This window comes from Ambystoma mexicanum, chromosome 5p, assembly GCF_040938575.1.
Source record: "Ambystoma mexicanum isolate Mex_15411 chromosome 5p, UKY_AmexF1_1, whole genome shotgun sequence".
Classification (NCBI taxonomy): domain Eukaryota; kingdom Metazoa; phylum Chordata; class Amphibia; order Caudata; family Ambystomatidae; genus Ambystoma; species Ambystoma mexicanum.
The window spans coordinates 918,320,604-918,334,055 of NC_090930.1; positions in this window are offsets into that span (position 1 = coordinate 918,320,604).

Here is a 13,452-nt window from a genome sequence, read left to right on the forward strand (position 1 = left end):
CTTTTGCTTTGGAAATTTCTAAGAGGCTAAACCACTCTCCCCTTTCCCAGAAACCTATTTCTCTCAAGGTGCACGCGCCATTGCGCGCATGCCATTTCACAAAGCCCTGTTTCCACAAGGGCTGTCTGTGGCTGTCCTGTTCTGCCAAGGAAGCTGATCCCTGCTTTGCTGCTACAACAGTATGCATCTGGAGCCACTGCCTCTTGGACTATTTAATTAGTAAAAGAACATTACACTCATGGTGTGTTTTTGCCTCCCTCAGTGTTTTTTGCTTTGGAAATTTCCTCTAAGTAGCTAAATCAATCCCCCCCCCCCCTTCCCAGAAGCCTATTTCTCTCAAGGTGCAAGCGCCGTTTCGCAAAGCCCTGTTTCGACAAGGGCTGCCTGTGGCTGTCTTGGGCTGGAGTGGCAGGGGTGTAGTGGGCAATTCAAAATCTTTATTATAAATCATAATTGATTGATTACTTGTTGTATTCTAATATCTCTTTTTCCAATCAATTATTGTTTTGTCACCGTGACCTCTAACCATTTGTCCTTCTTTCATTTTTCGGCCTGGTTGAATTATGAGATTTGTTTCTGATACTGGATACGTATCATTTACGGTATTCATGGTAATTGGATTCAGCCTCCTATGTGATAGCACCGTAGCTGCTTATTTGTTCTGCTTTGTACATTTGCAACTTTCTAGGCTCTATTTCCCCGAGGTAGCATTTTGTGTGATAGCAGTGTAGCCACAGGGACGTCATTTAGGTCGCAACTGCGACCTCTGAGGTCTCCCTTGCGACCTCTGTGGTCACCCCTGCGACCTCTAGAAAAAAAGAAAGAAAAAGAAAAACATTTTTTTTTTGTGTGTAATGTATGCTCATGGGCTGTGGCCAGCACCATGTGGCTCTTTAGTTCTGGAGTGGCTGGCTTTCTTGTTAAAGCTCCTTAAAAAAAGAAGAAAAAGACCCTAAATAAGAAAGCTTAGGAATGCCAAATAATGTGTCTTTCTGGAATTCTATACAATAATTGCTGTACTCATTAAAGGTTTATTTCAGGCACACTGGGTGAGTCACTGATTTAGTCTGTTCTTAAACGCCTCAACTCAGCCTTTCATCCTTCTGAGGTCGATAAATGAGTACCAACACAGTTTGGGTGATATTGGGTGTATATTTTTTCTATATAAAGCGCTTAAGCGTAAGTGCTATATAATAACACATCATTATCATTTGGTCATGGACGTCTGCTTGCATTCACAGTAATTTGGTAATATGGGCCTATATACACTGATCTTAACGATACATATGGCGATCCATTCTTGTATGAAATGTACATCACATTATAGCGATATCGTAACCATATTCTTTGTAGTGAACAATGCTATGTGATAGCACTTCCTGTTTTGTCAACGGGTGAAAGGTCGTGTTGCATCACATCCCGCAATATCACTTCGGGGTGGGGTCAAATGACATCACTTCCTTGGTGTCACCAGGGGTCAAGGGTCGTGTGATGTCACTTCCGCTACCCCTGGCATTTTGGTGAAATGACGTCCCTGTGTAGCCGCCTGTTTGTTCTGTTTTTAAACTTGTACATTTGCAATCTTCGGGTCCCTGTTTCCCAGAGACTTAACGGTGCAATGGTCACTTTGAAACTTTTTTCAGTAAAGCACTGAAGTGTTCCTTTGTATTTGCGAGGGAAGCGTCATTGAATAATTAAACACTACATTTGAGTGTGTTATGCCATTCAATCAATATTCGCTAAAATCCAGTATGCCTATGCATAAAAGGAGAGCCGGGGTCTCGCTCTTGAACACGCCTGTTCAGCAGAAAGCTACTAAATTAGCATTGTTGAAGCAAATATCTGTAAAAACACGCTGTCGTGCAACGTCACTGGGGAAATGGCATTCGAACTTCTGGTAACCTTAGTGAAACTCGTTCTGCTCCCATAGGTGAGACCAATCACAACCCTAATACTAAGTCCACTTTGAATACACGGATAGTTGATGAAATCCTCAGGTGGAAGATCAATGGTCAAGTAATGATAATGATGTGTTATTTATATAGCGCCTTTATCCAAAGCGCTTTACAGAGCACATATTTACATACAATATCACCCAACTGAAATTGGTACTCATTTATCGCCCTTGTAAGGATAAAAGGCTGAGTTTGCCTTGCCGGGATTCGAACCTGCAACCTGTAGACCATGCTCAGGTCACAGGAGCGAGCGCTGAACCTGCTGAGCTATCTTACCGGCTTATTATAAGTAGAGGTGAGAAAAGGGATATCTGACACAACTATTGAGTCAGCCCTGATGGATTGTGATCCTGAGCTAACTGCTGTGGACACGCATATTGTTGAAACAACCGTTCCAGCTGAGTGCATGCAGAAACCCAAAGAATGCTCTGTAGCGGCTCAATATGAGCTAAGAAAAGCTTACAATGTTTTAACAATAGCAGGGCAGGTGGATGAGGAGACGCTGGAATTTATAAGTTTAAATAACAGCACCTGTGTTAGTTCACAAGAAGTGCAATTTACCCATTCGAACACAGGTGACTTAATGTAATTGAATGAGGATTCTCCAATTAATAGCCAACTTGAAACAGTTGATTGCTTGGTGAGGAATATGAACAATTCTGGTAGAAATAATGCAGTTGATTGCTCAATTATACAATCACCTGAAACCTTTGATTGCTCTCTCCATCAGTTATGTTCTTATTCATTATCATTCATTCCACCGACTCCATGGCATACTAATCCTATTATGAGCGTGATGAAAGCAAAACATCAAGCAGTAGAATCAAGCTCACTTCCAGACTCCATTGCTGTGAATAACACCTTGACAGCAATGAACACTGCACTACTAACCTTAGCTAGATTATATGAAGCTGTAGATCAAAAAATTAATCACCAAACAATTATCCTTACGCAGTTGGTAAATATGAAAAAATTTCCACAAATGATGTCAATCATGATGAGCCAATTAAAACATATGAGATCTTCAGGCATTGTAACCAGACTACTATGGGAACCCAGACTAATCCTAATGAACAGGAAATAAGGATAGATTCTAATTCCTTGCTGACAGATAAATACAAAAACACTCTGTCAGTACCCAATGTAGAAGTGCCAACTGAGATTTTTCAAGATCATCATCACATAGTGGAACCGGTGATAACTCAGTTTATAGCTCCACAAAATGAAGCACATACAGGAGTAAAGGAGGATTTAAATATTCCTACCGACACAAATGTGAAGGATAAAATACCCACACATACTGTGCCCGTTGCAAACTGTGCCCACTTTGTTCTCCAAGGGTGGACATGACTTGAAGGGGAAAGGAAAACTAAATCAAAATAAAAGAATGGATAAGGGGAACGGGGGCGTCGTATAAAAATGGCAAAAACAAAAACAAGGCATTTTATAAAAATCTTATCAATACTTGCTCCAAAAATAGAAGCAAAAAAAAAACGGAATCTAAAAAATCACAAATCCAGATGAGTGGCAACACTATGAAATGATCCCTAGCTCCTATGAAGTATAAACCTTTGGATGATTTAGTAGAGTTATCAGCCAAACTTGACCAATGTGTGCCTGTTGCTCATGAACCACAATCCCTACCTCAAGGAAAAGTCCAGTCACATCTGTTGCTACAGATTCCCATAGACTGACAACCGAGCAGATAAGGGATGAGGTAAAGAAATCAGTAGCTCAATACAGATTGTCTAATCAGGAGGTGGCTCAAAGTGATATAGAGACAAGTGGGAAGCATCTAGCAGTCCCTTCATATCATGAACCACAAGCCTTATTACAGGGACAAATCCTGACACATCCTGTTGCTACTGATTCCCCTAGACTGACAACCGAGCAGATGAGGGATGAGCTAAAGAAAGCAGTAGCCCAATTCACAACGTCTCATCAGGGGGTGGCTCGAAGTGATATAGAGGCAAGTGGAAACCATCTAGCAGTCCCTTCGTATCAACCAATCTGAAAAGGTCCAATCACAATAAATGTGTCAAATAAAGAACCAAATCGTATTTTTTCACGTACTGACCTGAACATGCCTATGCAAGCAAACCACTCCCCTGCCTGCACTACAGTAAATACAAATAAACTAAAACCAGGAGCAAGCATACAACAGAAGCAAACCAACTGTCATTGGTTATTGCTCAAGTGTCGTGATCATCCCTTTCCTGAGTACGACCTAAATCGAAAAAGCATATTAAACATATGCAGAGAGATTTCAAGCCTAAAAGAGATAACCTCAGCAGATGTTGAAGCAGTCAAATTTTTAGATTCACTTCTTCTTACGAATGTGCGTATGCTAATTCGATCAGGAGTAGTGTTCAACATTTTTTGGGAAGCAAGGTTTGCATTACATTAAATTGGCTTTACATTGATTAAAAAAGCTTTTTCAATGAATATAGGTCAAGAGCATCATGTAACAAAAAGGGTCATGAGGGTTTATGGTGCTGATCGTCAAATCAACATGCAAACAAATAACAATCAGCATTAGATTAACCAATATGGGCGTATAGTCCCACAGAATCAAGCATAACAATGACCAAATCAAGAAACCATGCAATTAGTCTCCTGGAATACTCAAGGGTTCCGACACTTTATTAATTCCAGCAAAAGGGATGTGAATCTATATAATATCATTGTTTTACAGGAGACGTGGTTGGAAGATACCCCTGCATGAAATGCCTTCAGTATTCTAACAACTGCAGCAATAGCCCAGCCTAGAGGACATCCAATGGCAGGGTTACTGGTTGCTACAAAAATTCGAAAAACCTCAAATTGTATTCCTGCAAGTCACCAATGCCATATACACAGATTTTAAAAATTGAAAAAGATGTCTACACAATGATAATAATGAACTTTCTCCTGATGCATGTGTCTTGTATATTGAAATGATTCTTGACAATGTACCACTGGAAAGGAACATAAACTTCATCATGATCTTGGGAGACCTAAACCTCCATATAATTTCATTGCCAAGCAAGAGGTATACACCAGAAGAAATTAGATGAAATAAACTAAAGGAGGAAAGAAAATATGCAATGCTCAATGGAGCGATTCAAGGTGATATTCCAGCTCAACATGCATGGCATAGAGGTCCTCTTAAGGCCACACTTGATTATATATATACCAATCGGGCATTCATTAATATAATAGACTGCCTCACTATAAAATCAAGTGGAATGAGTGAACACAATCAAATGTGCCTGTCGTAGTATATAACAAGCTAGAAATGAGAGAATCCTTAAAGGGGCATGTATTAGTAAATAATGGGAAGAATCGTCTAAAATGGTCTGAAGAGTCACTGTTAGACTTTGATAAATCATTAATAAATCCAAAAGAAAAATGCTATGTCACATCAATACAGAAGTATGTTCAAGGACAATCTATTAAGTGGAATTTGTTAGGGAGAATTATGTTTAGGCTGAATTTCCTAACCTAGTGAGTCCCCCAGCAGCTTTGCTGGATTTCTGGAGTTTGTTTTTTTTCCATCCTGCTAAGAGTGAGACTCTTTTTCTCCCACTCTTGGACATGAATGTGTGTAATTCCTTTGAATGTCAATGTGTTCTATGGGCCATGCGGTCTTTTACTCCATAGGGTCTCATATGTTTTTCTATGCGTGTTACACCGCACCCTCCGTGCCGTAACACTGGGGCGTCCTAGCGGACCTCCATCATAGACTCCATACCCGGGGACTGACTACTGTCTCCCCGGGCATGTAAAGTCACCATTGTCTTTACTAGACCTAAATTTACTAACAGAACTAGTACAAACCATCCTATTGTGGACGTACTAGTAGGGATAATTCGATTACTCCTGGGTCTGTTACTCGAGGGGGCACTGTCCCGTCCCCCCTCGTCGAGTTTTGGCTGGTGGCAGTGGAAACTACTTGTTATATTCGACCCCGAGTGTAACGCTATGGGACTCTTCCCATTGTTGGAGATTGATACTTTTTCTCGTTAATCTCTAACATACCACCGGTTTACTTATCTTAAATAAGTCCATCGAGTGGTATTTTCTGCCAGAACTCGGTTTTTAAAATGGCGTCTGTGTTCCTCTCTGTGACTCCTAAACCAAAGGTTGAGCCCTTTGTTCCACTTTTGGCGGGCTTCTGTACAGAGACCCTCCAAAGTGGTGCCATTCTGTCTGGGTTACCACAGGGGTGTGGGAGGGGGTTTAGGCCCCCTGGACTGAGTTGCCTTGCCAACTCGGGTCGCACTCTGGTGTGATTGGCCCAAGTGATGAGCCTCCCCGCTCACCACTTAGCGTGTTTTGATTGACAGCTAGGCTGAATGAATGGGGGTTTTCTGCATAAAAGCAGGGCTTTTGGGACTGGATCTTCAGAAGTCGCCACAGGACCTAAGAATCCGACGAGGGTAAAGCTCAGCCGACCTGCAACGACGATACTCTGGTGGAGCCCTGCTGAACCGACTCACCACTTCCCGACGACAGAGGAGATCTCCCTGCCAGAGAGTCTCTTCCCCTGAATGGTGGGAACAACCAGTCACCTTTGCTTTTTCTTCTCTCTAGGACGCAGTGGTCGAATTGCCCGTGCACAGCACCTCGGCAACCGGATAGCCACTACCCCTGTACCGCGACCAAAAGGTGGTGCCTTGTGATGGAGCACTCCACGGCTGGTCTCTTCCCTGGTGGTGCAACGATCTTCAACTTTCCTTCGATGATGAGATCATCTCTTCTCTTGGCAAAGACCCAACATACATCCACCACCAGGAACAACTGCCCCCGCCGGAGCTGTCTCTCCACAAACAAGGTACCGTGTCCGCCTGGCTTCCCTTTCTGCCGGATAGAGTGAGGTGTCTTAATCCTCGCCTTTCCATTGGGTCGCCTCCAAGCTTTCTGTAACTTTCCGTTCTGAACTGGTCCAATCTTTCCATAACAATTTGCGATAAAGACTCGAAGCGCATTTGCACTGAGACACTTTTTGGGACATACCGCCTTGCCTCTCTCCGAGTGGGCCTGGCCTCTGAACTTTGTGATCTGCAGTAGACCCTGCCTTACTTGCCTTGCATTTGTCCGTAAGGTATTGGTACCGAGTTGATTTCATAACCTGCCTTATTTTTCTCTCCGGACCTAACAAATACTAGAGTGCCATCTGGGTTAAAGCATACACCTCTGTCTGCAAATAAGTGATGCCGGTGAACCTAGACTTGTCGATCTATTGTTAGGGGGTTTGATCTTTTTCTTCGTATAGTAATTGTGATTGAAGTTGTTTGCCGTATTAGTGCCAGAGTGTTTTCAATAGATGTGTTGTTATAAATAAATACCTTAATATCTTTACACGGAAGCCTTGTTCCGTGTTTGCTTGTTCTACTGTGTAAATTGCCCTATATTGTATACTCCACATACTGCCTAACTCTTCTTGAGGGAAGTCTGACTGCTCAGCCACAGCTACCAAGTGAATCTGTGTGGTACAGACTGCTACCAAGTGGGTTTACTCCCAAACACCTGTAGTCCTAAATCTTTTGCAGTGGTCCCAGAGGGAACTGCACAGGTTTCCGCCTAACAGAATTATAACAATAAACACATGCATGCATTTGATCCTACCATACAAAACAAAAAATCTATACTAAAATGGAACATACAAGATCTAAAAGATGTCCTATTAATAGAAAGATTATTGATCGTAAAATGTCAGAAATTGTGCTATAAACACTGGCTGTGTGGAAGGAAATCCCTTCAATATCAACACGATAGCGAACAAATCTTACAACAAAAAACACCTAAATAATCAGCGGGCACATAGGCATTGTAAAATGATGCCACTTGTAGTTCCCAAGTATCAGTCCAAATAAACCCAATTGCGGAAAGAATCTGGAATGATTATTATCGTTCTGTCTATCAAACTTAATTAATGCAGAAATCGTCAAGTGGAATCAAATAGTAAATATTGCTAAATCTGATATACTCTACTTTATATCCAAATTGAGTCGATCCCATGCCCCGGGACTTGGCCGCCTTAATAATAGTATGCTAAGAAGCTATCTTGAGATATGGGCCTCTATCTTGGAAAAAATCTTTAATCAAATAATGTGTAATGGAAAATATCCTTTGTCCTGGAAAAAATCAATAATTATTCCCTTATTCAAGAAGGGTGATAGAACAGAGCCATCCTCGTAGATACAACAGCTCTTCTGGACTGCCCTGGAAAGATGTTTGCACGTTTGTTATTAAGGGACTTCAACCAATGGTTAACAAGAAAAAATCTATGATACCCATATCAAACGGGTTTTATTGCGGGTCTTGGAACCAGTGTTAACCTAATGTTATTGAATACGATCATAGCCACAAAACAGCAGAACATGCAGCCTTGGTGGATTTCCAGACCACTTTTGACTCTGTTCCCAGAGAAATTCTCTTTAAAAAATGGATGGACCATAAATGTCGGTGGTATATACTAAAGTGGCTAATCCAATTCCATGAACAAACTACAATTCAGGTCACAGTGAGCATTGATGGTATTTTGACTGCACCTATACCAATAAGAGGGCTGAAGCAGGATGCATTCTTGCTTCAGCTCTCTTTAATTTATTTTTTTATGATGTAGGACTGGGTTTTGCAGGTTCCGTGACAGACTCCCAGAAATTGGGAAGCCGTATTGTGAAATGGCTTCTTTATGTGGACAATCTTGTCCTGATTTCAAAAACACCTACAGGGCTGCCAAACATGTTAAAAACTCTGGGAGAATATGCCTTTCCTTTGATAACATGCTCATCATAAATACGAAAAAGACACAAACAATCAATTTTGGGACTTTAGAACAATGTAATAAAAAGATTAGCTGGCTGTAGGTGGTACCCAGTTATCTCTATTTAGGGGTTAATGTAATTAACCATCATTCTGATTTGCCCGATGATGTCAGTTTAAAAATCTAACTAGATACAACCATACCGTAAGCCCGTATTATTCGTGCTAGATTCTGTACATTTTCGATCTGGCCAGTCCTGGCACACTGCAAACAGAAAATAATGCCAATTATCTTATATGGCTCTGAAATGAAAAAAAATGAAACCTGACGTGTATTGGGATGGCATGGAAAGCAAATTCTGAAAGACGTTATCTTCCCTTAAGCATCCCTATTACCATGATCAGGCACAAGCTTAGTCTAATATTGTTGCATGAAAATTACAAAAAGAAAATGTGTACACTTTTTCACAAATGCATAGTAACGGATAATAATAATGGATGTTGTTAATTTTGACAGACTATGTTAAAAGTTCTTATGACAATTTTATAAGATCATAGAAACTAAAAGTTCATGAATATCTCCACAAAGAGAACATCTCCCAGGAATGACTTATATCTAACCCAATGAGAGCTAAAACCAAACTTAAAATGATTGGATAAAAACCAGAGAACAGTGTTTAAAGTACAAAGACTTTAAAAAAGAACAATCCTTTATTGCTAAAGCGATATGGCACTGCTGAGATTTATTTGATGAAAACACCTAATGCACAGCATCATGGAGGTCTCGTGCGTTTTAGGCTCAACATATGGAGAACCAAAGATATCATAGCCAGATGGTATCGGCTAAAACTGAACAATCGATTGTATTGGTATTGTCATGAAACAGAGGATACTTTGAAACACAGCATGGTTGAATGCACTTCTCTATCAGCACAGAGGATCAAAGCCTTTAAGAAACACTTTAAATCATATACTGAACTAGATGCACAAAGGGCCTGGGAAATAATGTTCCATATGAAATCAAAATCTTTGAGATTTGTCCTATTAGACATTTTCTAGGTGAGGTGAACTTGGCAGAATATAAAGTAATAGAATGAATTTGAAAGTGATCACATATATGTGATATTTTTTATTTTTTATTTGAGAATTGTATACACGTCGTGGTGTTATGAGATATTATTATCTAATGTTCTGCTCTTCAATCCATACTTTAAACATGTGATCTACCACGTTATGAAAAGTTCACATTTTTTTCTTTTTTTCTTTTTTCCTTTACACAGTACCAATCACTTAAATATGTTTTTCCTTTCTTTAATTGATTGCACGAAGAATTGATTTTTAAATGTTATTTTACTTTTCTAAATTGTAGCTGTGATTTTACTTATGTAATTATATTAAAAGGTTGATTTATCAACCAAATCAAATTAAAAAAAAAATAATTTAAATTTTAAAAGACCACTCGAAATAGAGTTAATGTTACTCTCTGGGCACACAAGCATACTAACTAAACGACTTCGTCTGTGTAAAGACGAAACATCGGTCACACTGTCAGCTGGGTCATGGTCCTTGCACTCTGCATCTGCTTAACGTACTGTAGAGAGTCGAAACGCTACATATTAGTGGAAATACATCCCTCACTAAATGAATGTACAAGAGACCCTTAACACCATAGTTGCCTGCATTTATTTCTATGCACGTATGTGAATTCCTCATTTCCCACTCATATCCGTATCCACAGTACATTGTGTATTACCTAACAACCACCAGCACGCTGGATGCAAAAACAATAAAACCCTTTTAGTCTGGTGCCACTATACAGTCACACACAGCTAAGAAAAAACCTATAACTTGTACTAGCAATCCCAAGCTTACCTTCTAACGGTGGTGGTGTGCATGCACACAGTCTTCTCTCTACACCCATTTTGATGCTGATTGTCGTTCTCAGCAGGTCTGATATTTTCGCAGTGCTTGTAAACATGTTAAGCACGTCCAGAGGAATTTTCCTCACACCATTATAATCTTACGTTGGACTTTGTACAACGCAATATGGTGGTAGCTAAGGCACAAATGATGTCCAATTAAATTGGAAACATATTATGGTTAATGTTATATGTGTGCTGTTTTAAAATTAAGCTCTCCCCTTAAGAATGTCGGTGAAATATTTGTATTGAGGTTTCTGAATGAAACATCTAGGGCGCATGTGGATGTATAGTGGGAAGTATGGTGAATGCGTGGGAATGAGGGAGCTCAGTATTGATTTCCTAATAGGCCGAGTGCAATAACACCTTGTGGGATTTATTGTTCAAAGCTGTCTTGCTGAATTAATTACACATTGTCAACATTTTGGTGGTGATATATACATAAATCTATGAATATAATTGTTCAAATAAACAATATTTTGTTGAATGCCACTGTAAGCAAAATTGTGACGGACTAGTTGTGTTTTGATTGATGGCAAGGGCAGCCACCCCTCTTGGCTTTTGTTTGTACTAGTGGCCCCTGCGTGTAATTAACTTAAATTAAAATGACTGCCTAAGACATTTCGTCTACCAGAAGGCAGGGCATGGCCTTTTTTTCATCCCTTGTATGTCTACGTGTCTATTATTCCTTTTTTCGCCATTGCTGTTTCTTCCTCTACCACAGCTCCTTTCACTCTCCCAGACCTTCTCTCATTCTTGTCACTCCCTTTGTCTTGCATTCTATCTCTCTCGCTCGCTCTATTTCTCTCCTTTTTTCTCTCTTTCACAATCTTCTCATTCAATCTCTCATCTGAGTGTTCCTTCTTTCTTGTCACCTCCTGTCTTGCATTCTTTCTCTCTCTCGCTCTTCTCATTCAATCTCTCTTTGGGCCTCATTACACGGTATGCGGTAAGGGATTACCGGCACCGGTAATCCCTTACTGCCCTGCTACGAGGTCCCTTAGTGGGTCCCTTCCTTAACGCCTGTTTTTTCCAGGCGTTAAGGAAGGGACACGTTGAGGGACTTCAGAGCTAATAACGGGCCCGCTAATAGCGTTATGTTCTTACCACCTCCCAGTTGCTCCTTCCCCATTCCCATTGAGCCCTATGGGGGCTCAAATGGGAATGGGGAATGGTTCCCGGAATGGGGACTTACCGGTCCCGCCAGGGTCGGAATGACCTGGTAAAGTCCCCTTTCCGGGAACACAGACCCGGAATGCAGTAAGGGGGTAGCCATGGCGCTAATAGCGCCATGGCTACCGCCTACCGTGTAATGAGACCCTTTGTTTTCATCTGCCCCTGAGTGTTCCTCTCTTTCTTACCACCTCCCAGTTGTTCCAACCAGCAGCAGCACTGTCTTTCCCAAAAGAAATGACAGAAAATGGAGCCACTAGGAACCTCGTTGCCGTCAAGATTCTGCATTCAGAAAAAGCGTACTCGTTTATGTTGTTAAATGTGTACATCATACGCTCCATGGCCAAATATATTGTTCAATGCAGTTTGGATTCTGTATTTACGCTCAAGTGCTGCTCGAAAGGTGGCCTAATTCAGGACACTGCACTCTTAAAAGCGAATGAGGTATTAGCGCGAAGGACACCAATCTTCTCGAGGGCATTGCGTTCTATTAATAGCAGCATTATAAGCCAACAAGAACAGCTCAGCAAAAGGTTGACATACGGTTATTGGCGGCTGAGCTGGAGAATGATTCAGGCAGGTCAAATTCTGAGACCCTACCACTTACAGAAGTCTATGGAACGGATCGTACATGTTACCATACACGTTTGGAACAGTATAGCTGTAACATCCTTTATCCATCCTGTTGCCATGATGTTGTCCCAACTCTCAGTCCATTGCTTTGGTGTAAACATGCACTGAAAGTCTGTGGGGCAGATTTTCTGAATCTTTTTCTCATCTCTTGCACCAAAAAAGGTTGAACTCTATTCACAAAGGGCATCTGCGTTTGTGTTTTGAAAAACACTCGTTTTGAAAATGACAATGGGCTTCATCACGAGGTGGGCGGTAAGGGTTCACGGGCACCAGTAAGGAGAACGGTGCCGGTAAACCCTTACTGCCCTAGTCCGAGGTCCCTTAGCGGGACCCGCTATGGGCGCCTGGTTTTACCAGGCGCCCTTAGTGGGACCCACTAAGTGACCAGGGAGCTAATAACAGTCCCGCCATTAGCGGGCCAGTTATTAGCTCCATCCCCATTCCCATTGAGCCCTATGGGGGCTCGAATGGGAATGGGGAATGGTTCTCGGAATGGGGACTTACCGGGTCCTCCAAGGTTGGAATGACCCGGTAAGTCCCTATTTTGGGAACCCAACCCGGAATGCGGTAAGGGGATAGCCATGGTGGTAATAGCACCATGGCTACCTCCAACCTCGTAATGAGGCCCAATGTCCTTTATAATAATGAACATTGACCCAAAATGTTATTTTCCGAAGCGAAAGGGAACAACTTGTTTTGACATTTTGTTTTTTAAAGAAAAAAGATCAAACACTTTACTCAGCGAATAACAGAATGGCAAACGTCCCTAAATTATCAACTTTTTCTGTTGACCGTTCACACTCCTGTTCAATGAATTATCAATTTGTACTGCCCACATTCATGTCTAAAACAAGCATACATTCCTATGCTAAAGACATTCGAAATATGCATGCACCCTGTTTACACACTTTCACTCTGTTCTCACTATTCACACTCTTTTCCACGCAAGTGTAATTTTGCCTTTACGGATACGTGTTCCATTCCATCCGCACTCTGTTCATGCGCTACATGCTCCAGTCGCA